The sequence below is a fragment of the Rhinopithecus roxellana genome, chromosome 17 (assembly GCF_007565055.1).
Source record: "Rhinopithecus roxellana isolate Shanxi Qingling chromosome 17, ASM756505v1, whole genome shotgun sequence".
Lineage (NCBI taxonomy): Eukaryota > Metazoa > Chordata > Mammalia > Primates > Cercopithecidae > Rhinopithecus > Rhinopithecus roxellana.
In genome coordinates this window covers 115434596-115453164 of record NC_044565.1, presented here as the reverse complement: position 1 = coordinate 115453164, position 18569 = coordinate 115434596, and positions in this window count along the sequence as shown.

Genomic DNA, 18569 nt, shown 5'->3' with positions numbered 1-18569 from the left:
CTTTGGAAAATCGATTAACTTATCTGGGATTTCTTCTATTTGTTTGTAAATTGACATGGTTCACAAATTTGAGTTTGTATAAGAATCACCTAGAAAACTTGTGAAATGTGGACTTTAGACCTCATCCCAGACAGAGATTCTGATGATACTTTACTTTTTTTTAAAAAATGAGGTATAACATATGATAAGTGCGTAATGTACACTAATGTTAGGTGTATATCTTGATTTTTTTACATATGTATATGCTTGTGTGAACATCATTCAGGTCAAGATATATCAGACAATCCCAGACTTAGGATGGTTGGACTTAACGATTTTTTGACTTAATGATGGTTTGAATATGGAACACTTATTGCAATATGTGATGAATTATTCAACAAATTGCATGAGCTATTCGACACTTTATTACAAAACAGGCTTTGTGTTAGCTAATTTTTGTCCAGTCATCGGCTAATTTAAATGTTTTGAGCATATTGAAAGCAGACTAGACTAACTTATGGTGTTTGGGAGGTAAGGTGTATTACATACATTTTCAACTTACTATGAGTTTATCAGGACTTAAGCCCATCTTAAGTCGAGAAGCATCTGTGTAAAATATTTCCAGCACCCCGGAAATTCTCCATGCCTTCCCAGTCTTTGCCTTTTCCAGAGACATAATAGTTTCTAACCACTATTTTAACTTCTATCATGATTCCTTTTTAGCTATATGGATTAGATGAATTTTGGTGTTCCTTTTAATTCTGGTTTTCTTTGAGTCTCAATTTCTAATTCAGATGGAGAAATAAAATTATTTTGAATAGGTTCACATTGTCATCCAAAATTTAGATAATTTCTGCCATCCACATCTATCCCCAACTTTAACCCCTCCTTTGACCCTTCACCTCCTGCAAACCTTCGTATTCTTTCTTATTCTTCAGCTCTATTAGGGCTCCTTCCCAAGCTAGGATAGAAATAAAGAATACTAAAGTTAGAAGTCAAGTATTCTAACCCACCTTACTTGCAACAATTCCTTCTACGACATCCCCGGAAAGTGGTCTTTTGCCTCTGTTTAAGAACTTCTGGTAACTGAGACCTGATTATGTCAAATTATTAGACATTTGTCTTTGCTGAAAATTGCTTTCACATGTTGAACATTGTAAAATATTATTTGGTGTATTTTCTCATAGTTATGCCCTCTAGAATAATAAAGAATATCCGGTCTTTTTTCTTTATGGCAACCTTTCAAATATCTAAGACAGTTCCCACATACACTCTAAGACTTTTTTTCTCTAGTTATTGGAGTCAGAACTCCCAGCGCTTTATTGGCTCTTGCCATGCCTTTCAGAGACCTGAGTCTGAAGGATGCTAGGTAATTGAGAGTTACAGTAGCCTACCAAGGGAGAAATTACACTTTATGCTGTAACACAACTGTTGGAGCAATCATGTACAAGTTCTACCCCAGTGGTACATGGAGAACGGCGTATATTCCTTCTCTCTCTGCAGAATTGGCTTCATGGATATGCACCCTGTATAGTCTCACTGGGCTCATGCCTGGAGAGTCACTATACTTGGTTTTTCACTCTACTGTTGCCATCTTAAAAATCTTAATATTTTTTGAACAAGGGGCCCACGTTTTCATTTTTCACTGGGTTCCACAAAATTAGGTAGCCAGTTCTACTTTTCTGGTTGTATTGCATTTGCTAATGTCCTAAATATTGTTATTTTTCTTCTTAGTAATACCTCCTCTAACAGAGCTATTAGGAGTGCATTATATTTTATAGTCCTTTTTAACTTATTTCAAATAACTTTTCCTTAGAGCAATGAACATAGGTTCAATATTAAAATCTTATAGATGAGCAACCTAAGGCTTAAAGAAATTAAGCGAATTGCCGAAGTTTCATAGCTTATTAGTAACAAAGCTGGCTCAGAACCAAATCCTCTGACTTCAGCATTCATTACATAAGGCCCTCTTCCTTTCTCTTGAGAGGTGCTGTATTTTAAATTCCAAGGCTTTAAGTCAAATACTCTAGTGTTACTAACTTCTCAGTTTCCTATAGCTTATTCTGTTTTAGTTCATTCTCCAGGCGCCATGCTTCGACTTGATGTTCCTGAATTGCTGACTCATATTTCGTATAGAATTCACTCTATTTGCTCCTCAGGTCATTTACCCAAATTGCCTAGTCCTCTCTTATCTGATAATTGAAGCTTATTTTTCTACCCTATGTGATTCACCCTGAGCTTGCATTTTTTAAAATGTAATCTCAGGTTAATTTTGAAAAAAATTCCAATGCAATCTCATTTTTTCCTCCCTTGATTATAATTCAGATCTATAGCTAATCTCTAGATCATTAAGGGTGTTCCAGTAATTGGAAAGAAATCTCCATGCTTTTTTCATTAAGTGCTCATCTAACTTGCAAAGGGAAGTTAAACTAACTTAAGCTGCTGAGACTTGCCTTATTTGACCAAAAAGGAATCCAAGGCAATTCTATGAAAATGTAGTTTCATTCATAATTATATTAGTCAGGGGAAGGGAAATGGAGAGTATAATGTAACAAGGTTATAAAGACCATCTTAATGTGGCAAGGTCGATAGTAGTGTGAAGCTTCAAGGTTGGCTTTACCCCTGCACACTCCACAAATGGATTTTTCTCCTTGTGCGCTGCCCAGCCCAAATGAAATTGCAGTGGTTGTCTTTGTCTTTCAGTAAATACTCTGACTCATGCTTTGTTTCCTGGAGACCCAGGCTAAGACACATGCATGTTCACCACTGAGGTAGTCTACAAATGTCACTTCCTAATTTCTAGAGGATAAAATAAAAAGACATGATTATGATTACTCAATTGCCCTTATATCTGTAACATTTCCAGTTGAGGGACAGAACCCATTTAAAGCAGACACCACTGACCTAGAAATAAATTGAACCAGTCATTTCCATCTCAGTTAATGACACCACAATCTTCCCCACTTATGAATTTAAAAACCTGGGCACTCTCATTGATCTCTTCCTTTTTTTTAACCTTTCCATCTAGTTAAACAACAAACACCATGGATTCTATCTCCAAATATCCCCAAATGACCCTTGCTCTCCATTTCTACAGCTACACTTACACACCATACACTGTACTTACACACTACACACTACATCTGCACACTGTGCCTACACTCTACAGCTCAGAGCAGCACTGTTTCTCACCTGATCCCTGAGATAAACTCTTAATTTGTCTCCATTGGCTCCTTTAAAAGACACTGACTACACAGAAGTGAGATCAGACTTTTAATAATGCAAATCTGATTATGCCATTCCCCTCATTATAACCCCATCCTGGTGCTGCATCCTCTTATTCTGTTTGTCTTTTTGTATGTACTTAATGTCATCTCTATACTCTTTTCCATCATTTATATTGTTCTCTTCTGCGTCCCCCCACCTCAATTATAGAATGAAAAGAAAAAGCGTCCTTCTATCTTGGTCATTATCTCTCTCCCCATGCTTACAAGAGTACTGTCACCCACTAAGTGCTCAAAAATTATTTGCTAAGTAAATTAATGAACCTGCAAACCAAGGCTTATATATAGTCCATCTCTCTTTATTTTAGAACATTCTCCCTAATAACCCAGTGTTAAGTTTTGGCAAACTGCTGTCTTGCCTAAGTTAGGCACTCAGGGATTGAATGTCTGCTTAACTCTTTGATTTAGCTGTAGCCAGTATTCTAATTCTGATTATAGACTGGCTTCCCTTTTCTTTCCACTATGCCTCTTTTCCACTATACCTTCAGCTGTACAACTCTAGCAGCAATGGTTCCTCCTATTAGATTTCAGCTTATAACTGGTTATGGCTTCGTGTCTGTTCTTTCCCTATATCCGAGGTTACATTTCAACGTTGACTAGGCTGCTGTTCTCAGCTTCTCCTGTCCCAGTTCCTTCCGCTGGGCCAACCAATACTTGCAAATCATCACATAGCCTTTATGTCCTGTAGCGTTCAGTGGATCCAAGGCAGAAAGCACATGAGGTGACTAAGCCAGAGGAGTAACTCCTTCTGAGCACATATTCAAAATAAATGTTTCCTCCAAGCTGACATTTGCAAGTCTTCTCTGCATAAAGATAAGCACTTGTTCCAAAAAAAAAAAAAAAAAAAAAAAAAAAAGCTTGTATTTTTGTGCTTATTGAGTTCATCTATGAATCTATGATGAAAACAGCATTGGTCAAACCCCAGAGAAAAATTAAGCTGCATTTGTATTATTCCCAACTGTTCTCTCATCTTAAAACTTAGCTGTTCACTTAGAAGTTAAGAAAGATTGCAATAAGCATCTGGCAAAGCAGTCCTAATGGCAGAGATGGGACATCAAGCACAACTTTGGCTGGCATTTTCAGGATTTTTAAATGCTTGGTTGCAATTCTCACTTCCATAAGGATTTCATGAAGATTAATAATGTAAGAAAAAGGCCATCTTTCAAGTAACTGAACACGGTAACTGTTAGTACATTTTTTTTCCGGCAAAATTGGAAAAAAGATGAAATGTTTCTCTTTGTAAGTCTATTTTAATTTTGTTTCTTTTCTTTAAAAATATGTATTCCTATACCATTATATCATGGTATTTATATATACATATAAATATATATACACATGCATACACCTACACACATATATACACATTCAGATATATATGAATGTCATGTATGTATGTATAAATGTATAATATTTGGTAAGGTTACTTTGATCATAACAAATAATATAGATTAACTGGACTAGCAAATGTACTGTAGTAGGCACTCAATAAATATTAGCCATTATGACTGCTATATTATGAAATTTCTATAAATAATTAATACTTTAAAAAGAAAAAGGGAGATCAACTTCTAGTATGAGAGTGTGAAGACCTTCCTGGTCTGCTCTGCAGTGAAACTAGTAAAAGCTATTTTTAAAAAAACTGTTTAAATCCTCTGGAAAATGGTCCTAAGGCCAAAATGCAAATGAAGAAACATTTATTCAAAAATGTGGATAAGAATTCAGCAAGAAAGGTGAGAAATCTGTGATATTTTAAGTGGGACTGCTTCCCCACAACCCAGCAAGACAAATCCTCTACTCTAGACTGCTGCAGCCAAGGACACACATTCCTACTCACCCCAGCATACACACTGAGGGCTCGCTTCTTGGGGTGAGCATGGTATCAGCATTTCGTCCTGCCCTAGTTACTGGTTGCTGAAGATAAGTCCCAGGTTGAGGCCGAGGGCTCACTTTTTCTGCTTAGCCTTTTCTCATGGAACAGAGGCTCTAATTTGGGTGCAGCACCCGAGACCACTGGGGCCATGACCACTCTTTTCTGGATCATGAGTTGGTGTTTTCATGCCAAAAAAGGAAAGACAAGAGGATCCCAGACAGCTGCCCCCCACTGAGCTTCTAAAACAGGAGTATCACCCAGAGAGAAGCTTGGCAGGTCATCACTCCCAGCCTCAGAGCCCTGGTTCAGAGACTTTGCTGGGAGAGAAATAGGATGTAATATAGATAGCTTCAATTCTTTTTTCAAAAGAACTGACTTCATTTGGAAGAGAATGAAAAAGTTCAACCCCCAAAGCTTGAAAACAATCTTAAAAATGGTAGAATTGTGGTGAAAGGCAATTGGAATATGATTCAGGATACCAGCTGTTATGGTTAACTTTATGTGGCAATGTGGCTAGGACATAGTACCCAAGCATTTGGTCAGACATGTTTGGATATTGCTGTAGAAGTATATTTTAGATGAGGTTAACATTTAATTCAGTAAATTTTAAGAAAAACAGATTCCCCTGTATATTGTGGGTGGACCTCATTTAATCAGTTGAAGACCTTAAGAAAATGACTAACTTCTTCTGAGAAAGGGGGAATTCTGTTAGCAGATTGCCTTCAGATTCCAACCGCAACATCTACCGTTTTCTAAGTTCCCAGCCTACCGGCTGACCCTGTAGATTTTGTGTTTGCCGTGCTTCACAATTTCATGAGCTGATTTCTTGATATAAAATGTCTTAAAATAAAATAAGTCTCTTTCTTTATACACTTATGACTGGTTCTATTTCTCTAGAGACCTCTAAGTGATACATAGGCTAACCTGTAGTCAGCTAGTTTACAGGAGAAAACCAAGGAATATGTCATATGGCAGTAGTTCTGTTGGGGTAACAACAAAAATCAAACAGTGATCTCAGAAACTATCACTTCAAAGGAACCAAAATCTGATTAGATTAGTTTATAGAGCAATTTATGCCTCATGGTTTTGTTGAAAAAATAGTATAATCAGTAAGCAATTAATGGAGTTTAACAATTTGTTGTGGTCAGGTAAAGAGAAGAACCCAACTTGTGCCAATGTCATCCCTGGGTTACTGAGCATACCAAATCTGTACCTTCTGAAGAACATCGGAGCCTGAACACTGGGGGGAGAAGAAAGGCAGAGAGCTTCACCAAAGGAATCTAATCAGCCATTAAACAAGTAAACAAGCAAACAATATTGACAAGCCAAGGAGGAGGTTGACTAGTACCCAGAGCTGCTACAATATATTATCTAAAATGTATAGTTTTCAAAAAAAGTCTTAGATATGCAAAAAAAGAATAAAAAGAAACCTGAATGTATGACCAAGAGAAAAGGGAAAGAGAAATTTATGAGAAAAACAACAATAATAACAACTTTAAAGTGGCCATACTACCTACCATGTTCACAGAGGTAAAGAAAAACATGATTAAACAAGTAAAGTATGAGGATAATAATGCATCAACTAGAGAATATCCAAAAACATAAATTAATTTAAAATGGAAATATTTGGGATATAAGAGGATAATAACTGAAATTTAAAAATCACTAGAGGTTCAAAAGTACAACAATAAATTTGGACTGGATAAAGAAAGATAAAGTGGACTTAAAGGTGGGTTGATAAAGATTATTAAAGTCAAAAAAACAGAGAGAAAAAAGAATAACAAAACATGAAGAAAGCCTTAGAGAAATGTAGGAAATTCATCAAGATATCCCAACATACTTTAATGAATATGTGAGAAGGAAAGAAATGGGAGAAAGGAGCAGAAAAACATTCAAAAAACCAATAAATAAAAACTTTCCAAATGTATTGAAAAACAGTAACCTACACATCCAGGAAGCTAAACAAACATCAAGTAGGATAAATGTATAAAGATCCATAAAAAGACACATCTCAGTAAAGATGCCGAAAGTGAAAGACAAGCAGAAAATCTTTAATGCAGCAAGAGAAAAGTGACTCATTACTGGAAAAGCAACCTTAATAGGATTAATAGTCCACTTCTCAGTAGAAATAATGGAGAACAAAAAGCAGTGAGATAACATTTAAAGTACTCAAAGACAAAAATCCTGTCAGCCAAGAATTCAATATCTGGGACAACTATATTTCGAAAATGAAAGCAAAATAAATACCTTTGATGTTTAATTTTATGTGTCAACTTGACTAGGCCACAAGGTGCCTAGGCATTAAACAGTTAAACATTATTTCTCAGTTTGTCTGTAAGGGATTTTTCTGGTTGAGATTAACATTTGTATATGTACACTGAGTAAAGCAGATTGCCCTCTCCAATGTGGGTGGGCCTCACGCAATTTGTTGCAGACTTGAATAAATGATATACAACAAAGAATTATTTCTTTCTGCCTATTTTTGAACTAAAACATTGGTTTTTCTCCTGCCTACGTATAAGACTTGCAGTGGGAATTACACCATCAGCTTTTCTGGTTCTCAGGCCTTCAAACTTGGACTAGAGCTTACCATAAGCACTCCTGGGTCTCCTTGCCAACTGCAAACCTTGAACCTCTCATCTTCTATATTCATGTGAGTCAATCGTATGTAGCAAATTATATATATATGAGTATATTTCATATAATATCTCACAGCATTGTCATCAACTAGTTAATACATAAGCATGTATTCTGTGTGGTTTTGTTTAAGGGCATCTTATTTAATATACATTGTTGATTCATTGAAATTTAACTCATGGTCAACATCACTATAACTATACTTAAATCAAGCTTATCTAATATATATATTTTCTCATATAAGCACATAGCCTCATGTGCTTGGAAACACTAGATAGTTCTTTGGCAGTATGCTTGGGGACAATTATAAACAGATAAAAGACAAGTAGAAACACAAAACTGCAAAACAAACAAACAAAAAAGACATGAAATAAGCCATAAAAAGGTTCCTTCTTTGCAGTATGAAAGCCAAAACAAGAAGAAAGAATTTTACCTTGTTTGACTAAAGCTGGAATTGTACATATCAAGTGACTCAAATTTTTCACTGTTTTATAAAAGTGACCACAAAAATCACTGCAAGTATTGACTCTGGGGTGATAAATAGATTTTGGTGATTAGGTGAATCCACAAACGTGTCATATGTGAATAATGATTATCAACTCTATGTCAATAATATTACATGTTAATGTATTAAATAATCCAATTAAAATTCAGATTGTCAAACTGAATTTAAAAATTACAATTCAATTATATGTACATTTTAGATTTAAATATATTGAAAGTAAATGACTGAAAAAGCCATATTGTGTAAAAAGCAACCACAAAAAACAGGAATAATTATACTAATATGAGACAAAATAGATTTTAAAACAAAAAAGTTAGTGGAGATATAGAGGAAAATTTTGTAATAGTAAAAGAGTCAATTGATCAAGAAGATATAATAATTATAAACATATGTGCTCTAAACAACAGATCATCAAACTGTATGAAACAAAAAACTCATGTAAATGAAGAGAAAAATAGACTATTCAACAATAGTTGGAGAATTTTTTTATTTTGATTTTTCTTTATTATAAATATTGTCTCATGTATTTGCACCTCTGATTATTCTTTTAGATAGATTTTTTAGATAAAATACTGGGTTTAGGCTTTTAACTTTCTTTTTTTTTTCTTTTTTTTTTTTATTATACTTTAAGTTCTAGGGTACATTTGCACAACGTGCAGGTTTGTTACATATGTATACGTGTGCCATGTTGGTGTGCTGCACGCATTAACTCGTCATTTACACTAGGTATATCCCCTAATGCTATCCCTCCCCCCTACCCCCACCCCACGAAAGGCCCTGGTGTGTGATGTTTCCCACCCTGTGTCCAAGTGTTCTCATTGTTCAATTCCCACCTATGAGTGAGAACATGCTGTGTTTGGTTTTCTGTCCTTGAGATAGTTTGCTCAGAACGATGGTTTCCAACTTCATCCATGTTCCTACAAAGGACATTAACTCATCCTTTTTTATGGGTGCATAGTATTCCATGGTGTATATGTGCCACATTTTCTTAATCCAGTCTATCATTGATGGACATTTGGGTTCGTTCTAAGTCTTTGCTATTGTGAATAGTGCCGCAATAAATATATGTGTGCATGTGTCTTTATAGCAGCATGATTTATAATCCTTTGAGTATATACTCAGTAATGGGATTGCTGAAGCAAATGGTATTGCTAGTTCTAGATCCTTGAGGAATCACCACACTGTCTTCCACAATGGTTGAACTAGTTTACAGTCCCACCAACAGTGTAAAAGTGTTACTATTTCATAGTTTGAGAATTTTATCACACATTTTATTAAGGAAGAAAAATATTAAGCAGATGATCGCTAAGGAAACAATAAGGAAACGGGAGAGTTGAACAATCATATAACCCAACTAGGCCTAATATTAATATTTTTATAGTGCACCCCACCCAAAACAACAGAATACACATTCTTCTCTGATGCACCTGGGACATCTTCAAGATAGATCATAAACAAATATTGATAAATTTGAAAGGAATAAAATTATACAGAGTATGTTCTCTGACTATAATCAAATAAACTTAAAAATCAATAGCAGGATAAATTTGGAAAACCCACAAATATGTGGAAATTAAACATACTCCTAAATAACCAAAGGGTCAAAGAGGACATAAAAAGAGAAATCTCAAAATACTTTGAGATAAGTGAAAATGAAGACACATCATGCTGAAACTTATAATATGCAACTAGAGCAGTGCCTACAGGGAAACTTATAGCTATAAATGCCTAAATTAAGAAGAAAGAAAACTCTCAAATCAGTAATGTAGCCTTTCATCTGAAGAGAATGAAGAAAGAAGATTAAAATGAACCTAAAGTAGAAGAAGGGAAATAATAAAAATTAGAGCAGAAATTAATGAAATACAGAATAGACAAACAATAGAAAAAGTCAATGAAACCAAAAGCTTGTTTTTAGAAAACATCAAAAGGCTGGCAAACCTTTAGCCAGATTTATCAATTAAAAAAGACTCAAATTATGAGAATCTGAAATGAAAAAGGAGACATTACTACTCATGTTATATACATAAAAAGGATAAGAGAAGATTATGAATAATTGTATGCCAAAGAGTTAGATAATTGAGACGAAATGAACTAAATCCTAAAAACACATAAACTACTAAACTGATTCCAGAAGAAATGGACAATCTGAATATACCTATAGAAAATGAAGTGATTGGTGGTGTAATCAAGAATCTACCTACACAGAAAGGCACAGGCCCAGTCGGTCTCACTTAAATTCTACCACACATACATTTAAAGAAGAAATAGTACCAACCCTTTACAAGTTATTTTTTAAAAGGTGCAACATATGTGTAATAAGAATACCAAAGGAGAAGAAAGAGAGAAAGGAAGAGAAGCAATATTTAAAGATATGGTGACAAAAGTTTTCCAAAGTAATGTCAAACACCAAGCCACAGCTACAGGACATGCAAAGAACACCAAGTAGGAAAAATGTCAAAACCACACAAACAAATAGCCTATAACTAGGCATATGATGTTCAAACTATAGAAACTCAAAGATAAATTCAAAACTTTGTAAAGAAGTCAGAGGGCAAAATAAAAAAAACCTTACCTATTGAGGAGCAAATATAAGAAGTACATCTGACCTCCCAGAAATCCTGCAAATAAGAAGAGAGTACAGTGAGATACTTAAACTCTTGAGAGAAAAAAGCCCACCAATCTAGAATTCTGTACACTGTGGAATTATCTTTCAAAAAGGAACGAGAAATAAAAACTTGCTCTGAAAAACAAAACTTGGTGGAATTTTTTGCTAGCCTGTGTGGCAGTGACCTCAGGTAGGAGCCATGGAAAAGACTTCAATGCTAGCTGTAAATACTGCGAATGGTTTCCTAGCCAGGATGTGATGTCCAAGGAAGATTGCCTCTCAGATTGAAAGCTGTGAGAAGAAAAGCCAATTATGTCAGTAGAGTATTTGGTAAACTCTTAGGTGAGCAACTTTCCATCTTTGGGACATAGTTTCCCTTTCTGTAAAATAGGAGTAAGGAGAAATGGATTCAGGATTCCTATAGCTGCTTCCTGCTGAACATTCATGGCTCTCAGAGAATTTGTCTCTATTTCTTAGCCAGCCTTTGTGGGGTTGAGGGAAGATCATTCCCAAATAGTTTCAGAGTGGTGTGTCTTACATCATTCCACCTCTGTCTGTTACCCCCACCCCAGGTATCTTGGCAGACAACACCCCAAAGGACACAGATCCAGGAAGAAGTGAGTATGGATCTATCCTGTTTCTTTCTCTTGTCTAAGAGCCCAGGAGACCTGGCCATATTTGGTCAAACCATGGAGGGGGAGTGTTGAGGAGGAAGAGGTAAAACATAGTCAGCACTCAAATACTAGCCCAATACTACTATAATTTATTAATATATGTATGAACAAGTAAACAATACTATAAAATAGAATAGGAAGAAAAAGAAAGCTTGATATTTTTCTGTGTATGATGGCACAAAAACCCAATGATATGAATGTAAGTATTCACCAACTCTCAAAAGAAAACCTATTGTCATATGTGATTGAAGTATCTAAGGGAAAAAGAATATGTGAAGAGATTAAACCTGGATGGTCTACATCTTTGCTATTACAGATGGGGTCCACAGACCAGCATCATCAGCATCAATTGGGAGTAGGTTAGAAATGCAGAATCCTAGGTCCCCGTTTCAGAATAACAGAATCAGAATCTGCCTGTTAGCAAGATCCCCAGGTAATTCCTATGCAGACTCAAGTTCAAGAAGTCCCGGGGTGATGCGCAGCTAAGGTAGCTTCTGCCACAGACGCCCAGGAGTGGTGGAAAGGAGAACCATCCCATAATCCTCTAAGAATGAATACATGTATAACTTTATCAAAGGTTTCAGTCCCCAGCTGGGTATTTTCTTGGGATTTACATTTCATGTTGTTCTAGTATTTAAGGGAAAGGATACATTAACACAACAATCTGCATTTTAACAAGATCCCCAGTGATCAGCATGTGGCTTGAAGTTCAAGAAGGATTCAGGGCCTAAGGAAAAGGTTGCCAAAAACAAATTACTGCATTGTCTATATTTTGGTGGGAAGGTCATGTGATTAACAGCAGTTAAGCATATTGTTATTTCTGTGAAATAAGAATACAAAAGTGGGAATATCAATTTAAGTAACTCTGTGCCAATGTAACTAATACATAAATATTCTGTAACGCCATCTTGGTATTTGCCATCAGAAAAAGCAGTGTTTTTTTTTGTTTTTTGTTTTTTTTTTTTTTTTTTTGCCCCAAATCCCTCAGTTTTGTGGAAATAAAGAACTATATGCTTTACACCCTAAAACTAATTTCTGTGTCTCAACTCTCGTATCTTGTGCTTCTGTTTCCTAATGTAAAAGGAATACTAATGTTCTTTCTTTCTAACGTACATAACTGTGCTAAGTACTAATGTGATAATGTTTGTGAAAATGCTTTGAAAGCTGTAAATGCTGGCAATTATTTTTAAAACTGCAGAACCAGTCCATTTCCTTGTCCATTGTCCTCACGAGGATGGAGATAACTGACATTCATAACCTTCCCTTCCTAAAGAGCATTGTAGGCCGGGCGCGGTGGCTCAAACCTGTAATCCCAGCACTTTCGGAGGCCGAGGTGGGCGGATCACGAGATCAGGAGATTGAGACCACCCTGGCTAACATGGTGAAACCCCATCTCTACTAAAAATACAAAAAAATTAGCTGGACATGGTGGCTACTTGAGAGGCTGAGGCAGAGGAATCGCTTGAACCCGGGAGGCGGAGGTTGCAGTGCACAGAGATCGTGCCACTGCAATCCAGACTGGGCGACAGAGCGAGACTCCGTCTCAAAAACAAAACAAAACAAAATTTTTAAAAAACTGAAAAAAAAAAGCTTTCTCCATATATACCTGTGTGTGTGCATATGTGTATGTGTGTGCACTTGTGTGTGATACACGAGGAAGGTAAGATTCTGAAACTCAAAGTGTTGTTACAGGGTTAGCACTAGTAGCATGCTGCTGTTTTCCTCACTTCTTAAATCTTCAGATTGAGTTTTTCCATTCTACCACATGGTTGGTAATATTTCCCAAACACTGCTGTTTGCAGTTATAATCCTTTCCATTTTGCTTTTGCTTCCAGATCTCCTGCATCTCTGCTCCAACCTGGAACGCACAGTGGGGACTATTTCATTTGTGGCACCTTCCTGTTCAAGCCTTTGGATGGTTTCTTTTTCACACCACTTAGAGCTAATTTTGTCATTAGCTTTTCAGAAATACACAGTGGCATTTTAAGTGAAATACAAATTAGAAAACTCTGCTTTCTTTAGTTACTCTTTTCTTCCAAATTTGAAAAGAAATCACTATCAAATTAGCCAAGTCACATTTATCCATTTTAAACTCACAAAGCTGTTGTCATTATTCATCTAACTTCTCCATTTCCGGCCCCTGAGGTGGAAATTACACTTCTTGAGCAATGGTGGCAAAAAAATGTCTTTAAATAACACAAATTCCATGAAGCACAATGAAAATTATTTTCCTTAACATTTGACACATTGCTCTACTTTGTTGGCTCTTGTAGTTTTATGTGTGTAAATCCATGTGGCACCTGCACAGATTTTGGCCTTTAGTAAGCAAGCAACAGAAGCTGGTTGGTCAACAGATGGATGAAGAAACTCTTCATTTAACTAAAATTATAATGAAGAGCATATTATTTCTTTTTTTCTTTTTCTTTTTCAAGCTATCATCTTATTGATTTTTTTACTCCCTGCCAAGCACTCTGCTGAGCACATTAAAGGCATTATCTCATTCACTCCCCACCTCAAAAATCCTAGGAGGTAGTGACCATTACTACAGCTAATTTACCAGAAAGGGAACATATTGGACTATGTTAAGAAGTAGTTAGGTTTCCACACTATGAATTCTATTAAGTCTTAATTAATTTAGTCTTAATTAATTAATGGAATAGACGAGAACATACGCTTTATTTCATCAGGCAAATCTTCCCAGCATAAAATTAACCAGGAATTATTAAGCATTTACAGTGTGCCAGGCACTGTGATGTAATTTAAATAATAATTTTATTTAATTCTAATAACTGGATTATGTAGGAGACATATTATTAATATTTCTCCTTTGTGGATTAAACAACTGAAGCTAAAAATGTTAAAGGAACAAACCTAAGATTAGAGAGCCTATAGCAGAACTGGGCTTTGCAGTCAGGACTGAGTGCTTAGCCCATGTGTTTCAAGGCTTCAAATATACATGCAGAACTTGCCACTGAATCAACAACAATGGCAAAAGTCACCCTCTACTTGCCAACCTCTCCTGAAACATTCCCTTTGAATTTGCCTTTTTCTCTGATGAGGAAAAAAAACATGGAGTTGTTACCAGGTCTGTGGCCTGTGTGGCCTGTAGGAAAACAGAACAAAGGTCTTCTCAGAAGAATTATATTAAATATAGCTTTGTTCGTATCTTGTTTTATTTCTCAGTGAACATTACGTTACTACGAATTCTTAATAAGCATAATTTTAATGGTTGCTTAATTTTTATTAAGTGAATGTATTATCATTTAATTATCCATTTGTCTATTATTATCTATGTCTCTTTTTTGTTGTTGTCATTTTACATAATGGTGTAATAAGCACCTCTTCACATAGAGCTCCCTCCACACTCTGACTGATGACTAACGCATGAGAAAGGTACCTAACAGTGGATTTGGGGGTTTGGATATTTCAAGTCTCTTGATGCAGATTGCCAAATTACTTTGTAAACATTCTGTACTGATTTCTATGACCCCATCAGGCTCACCATACCTTCCTATCAGGTGTAGAATTAAAATAAGAGAAATCTTTGCTAATTATATGGCTGAAAAACTCCTTCACATTATGAAAATTTGTATTTGTTTAATTAACCATGAAGTAAAATAATGTTCCCAATATTTGGCTATCACAAAATATCCTTATTTCACAACTTCTACTTGCTGGTTTTTGCCTTGGTGAAACTTTATTGCTTTGACCGTATTCCTTATTTATTGAGGAATTCGAGCTTTTGCCATACTTTCTGTAAATATTTTTTCCAATTGTTGTCTCTGCCTGAATCAGAAACAGAAGGAAATATGTTGCTGAAATTAAGAAAGGAGAAGACCCCTTCACCAAAGGAGTGAAAGCAGTTTCCAATGCTACAAAGAACCCAGCAAGATAAGGTCTGAGAAAACATTTTTTCCCCCACATGCTATAATGAATGGTAACAAAGCTTATATTTTGCTTCAGATTAGGTGGGCAATAATTACTATTGTTCATTCACAAGCAAAGTAATTGAGCACTAAATAAAATAATCCATCAATGATTTATTAAACATTAGATACCATATGGCCAAGAAACCTCAGTCCCTGACTTGCTCTCCTCCCACCCACCCAGCCCCCATTATCTTACAGAGAGGGAACTGAGGTTCCAGACAAAGGTACAGCAACCCTGGTTCATGTAATAGATATTGTAACCAGGTTTACAGAGTTCGAGTCTCAGCAAAGATACCATGATCATTTCCCTGACCAAAACAGTTTGAATGAAAATATTTTCTGATTGAAACAACAACAATAATAAATAAAGTTGAATCTGGTGTATTAGTCAGAGTTCTTCAAAGAAGCAGAACAGATAGATTATATATATATATATATATATACACACACACATACACACACACACACACACACACATATATATATATATATAGAGAGAGAGATTTCTTTTCTTTCTTTCTTTGAGACGGAGTCTCGCTTTGTCATCCAGGCTGGAGTAAAATTGCAAGATCTTGGCTCGCTGCAACTTCCACTGCCCGGGTTCAAGTGATTCTTCTGTCTCAGCCTCCTAAGTAGCTGGGACTACAGGCCCCCACCATCACACCTGGCTAATTTTTGTATTTTTAGTAGAGATGGGGCTTCACTATACTGGTCAGGCTGGTCTCGAACTCCTGACATCAGGTGATCTGCCTGCCTCGGCCTCCCAAAATGCTAGCATTACAGGCGTGAGCCACCGCACCCACCCTGAGATATTTCTTTTAAATAACTGGCTCACACAACAGTGGAGGCTTGGTAGGTCCTCAATCTGCAGGCTAGGCTTGGCAGGCGGGACATGCAGGAAGAGTTGCAGTTTGAATCCAAAGGCTGTCTGCTGACAAAATTCCTTCTTGCTGCGGGGAGGCTGGAGAGGATGTGGAGAAATAGGAACACTTTTACACTGTTGGTGGGATTGTAAACTAGTTCAACCATTATGGAAAACAGTATGGCGATTCCTCAAGGATCTAGAACTAGATGTACCATATGACCCAGCCATCCCACTACTGGGTATATACCCAAAGGATTATAAATCATGCTGCTATAAAGACACATGCACACGTATGTTTATTGCGGCACTATTCACAATAGCAAAGACTTGGAATCAACCCAAATGTCCATCAGTGACAGACTGGATTAAGAAAATGTGGCACATATACACCATGGAATATTATGCAGCCATAAAAAAGGATGAGTTTGTGTCCTTTGTAGGGACATGGATGCAGCTGGAAACTATCATTCTTAGCAAACTATCACAAGAACAGAAAACCAAACACCGCATGTTCTCACTCATAGGTGGGAACTGAACAATGAGATCACTTGGACTCGGGAAGGGGAACATCACACACCGGGGCCTATCATGGGGAGGGGGGAGGGGGGAGGGATTGCATTGGGAGTTATACCTGATATAAATGATGAATTGAGGGGTGCTGACGAGTTGATGGGTGCAGCACACCAACATGGCACAAGTATACATATGTAACAAACCTGCACGTTATGCACATGTACCCTAGAACTTAAAGTACAATTAAAAAAAAAAGAAAGAAAAAAAGATCTCGACTAATTGCATGAGGCCGTCTCCCATTATGGAGGGTGATGTACTTTACTCAAAGACTACTTATTTAAATATTAATCTCATTCAAAAAACACCTGCACAGAAATGTTCACAATAATGTTTGACCAAATATCTGGGCATCTCAGTCCAGGCAATTTGACATAGAAAATGAGCCAGCACACCTGAAGATTAATCACAATTTAATTAAGTCTAAAAATTGTGTTAGTTGAGATTTATTTTGAATAGGATATATCTCATTCAAACATATCACAATAGCTTTCTCTCTACTTGTGGTCCTACCCCACTTTTTGTTTTGTTAAAGTCAATGTCATTTTCCTCTACGGTGTGATCTTGACTGTCTCCAAGCTTGGATGTATAGCCTATGTGGAAGGACGGTACGCTGTTTGCACTGAGCTCTTAGGAACTTATTTTCTGTGAAGATATAATGATGTTACTGTTCTGCCTTCCCCTGGGGTTTCTGTGCCTTTTCAGTCTGAGCTCAGTAGCCACAGTGAAATTAAGATGATGGATATGAAATGGAAATTTTCTGGTTCAGATACAATTATACCCTTTTCAGTGGCTTATTTTTTTATTTTAGTAAATATTCATTTAGCAGCCTCAGGTAGCAGAGCTAATGATTACAATTTTGCCTTGGACAAAGGAGGAGACAAATACTGTAATTATATAAAGTACAAATCAAATCACCTAATTAAATAGAGAAAGAAAATCTGCAATAATTATTGAGGTATAGACCAGTTAGAAATGCACTGTAAAAGGACTCATAATTTTAAGAAATATACCAATGCTTGATTTATCAAGAAGTATGTGTAATAAACAGTACATTTTTCACTTAAAAAAATGCAAGCTTCATCTAAAGTAACCTCAAATGACTCCTCAGGTGTTGGATTGAAGACTTACTGTATTTCTTCAGACTTGGAAAATATATTTAAATAAAATTATTTGTTCTTCGTGAAAAGAACATTAATACTTAATTGTGGAAACTTAAATACTTCTTTGTTTATATTTAAACTTCAGGAAGCCTGTGTGATTACTGCCAGCCCATGATATCTACATTATATGCAAACCCTCAGTTCTCAAACATTTGGTCCATAGCATTTTCTTTGGCACCATGGTTGATGTATGATCCACCCTAAATGATCCAGTTATTTCCCATCAGGGCTGACTTTGCCTGCCCAGAAAGACTCTTAGTCTATCAGAAGCAGAAATTGTGCCTTTCCTCTTTCTTTTCTTTTTATATTTCTGTGCCAATTACTTAAAGCAATAATTATTCTCTCTCTCTCTCTCTCTCTCTCTCTCTCTCTCTCTCTCTCTCTCTCTCCCCCCCCCCCCCTCTCTCTCTCTCTCTGTGTGTGTGTGTGTGTGTGTTTATGTGTATACATACAAGTATACTCTGTCCTGTTCCAGGAGAGACTAAAGG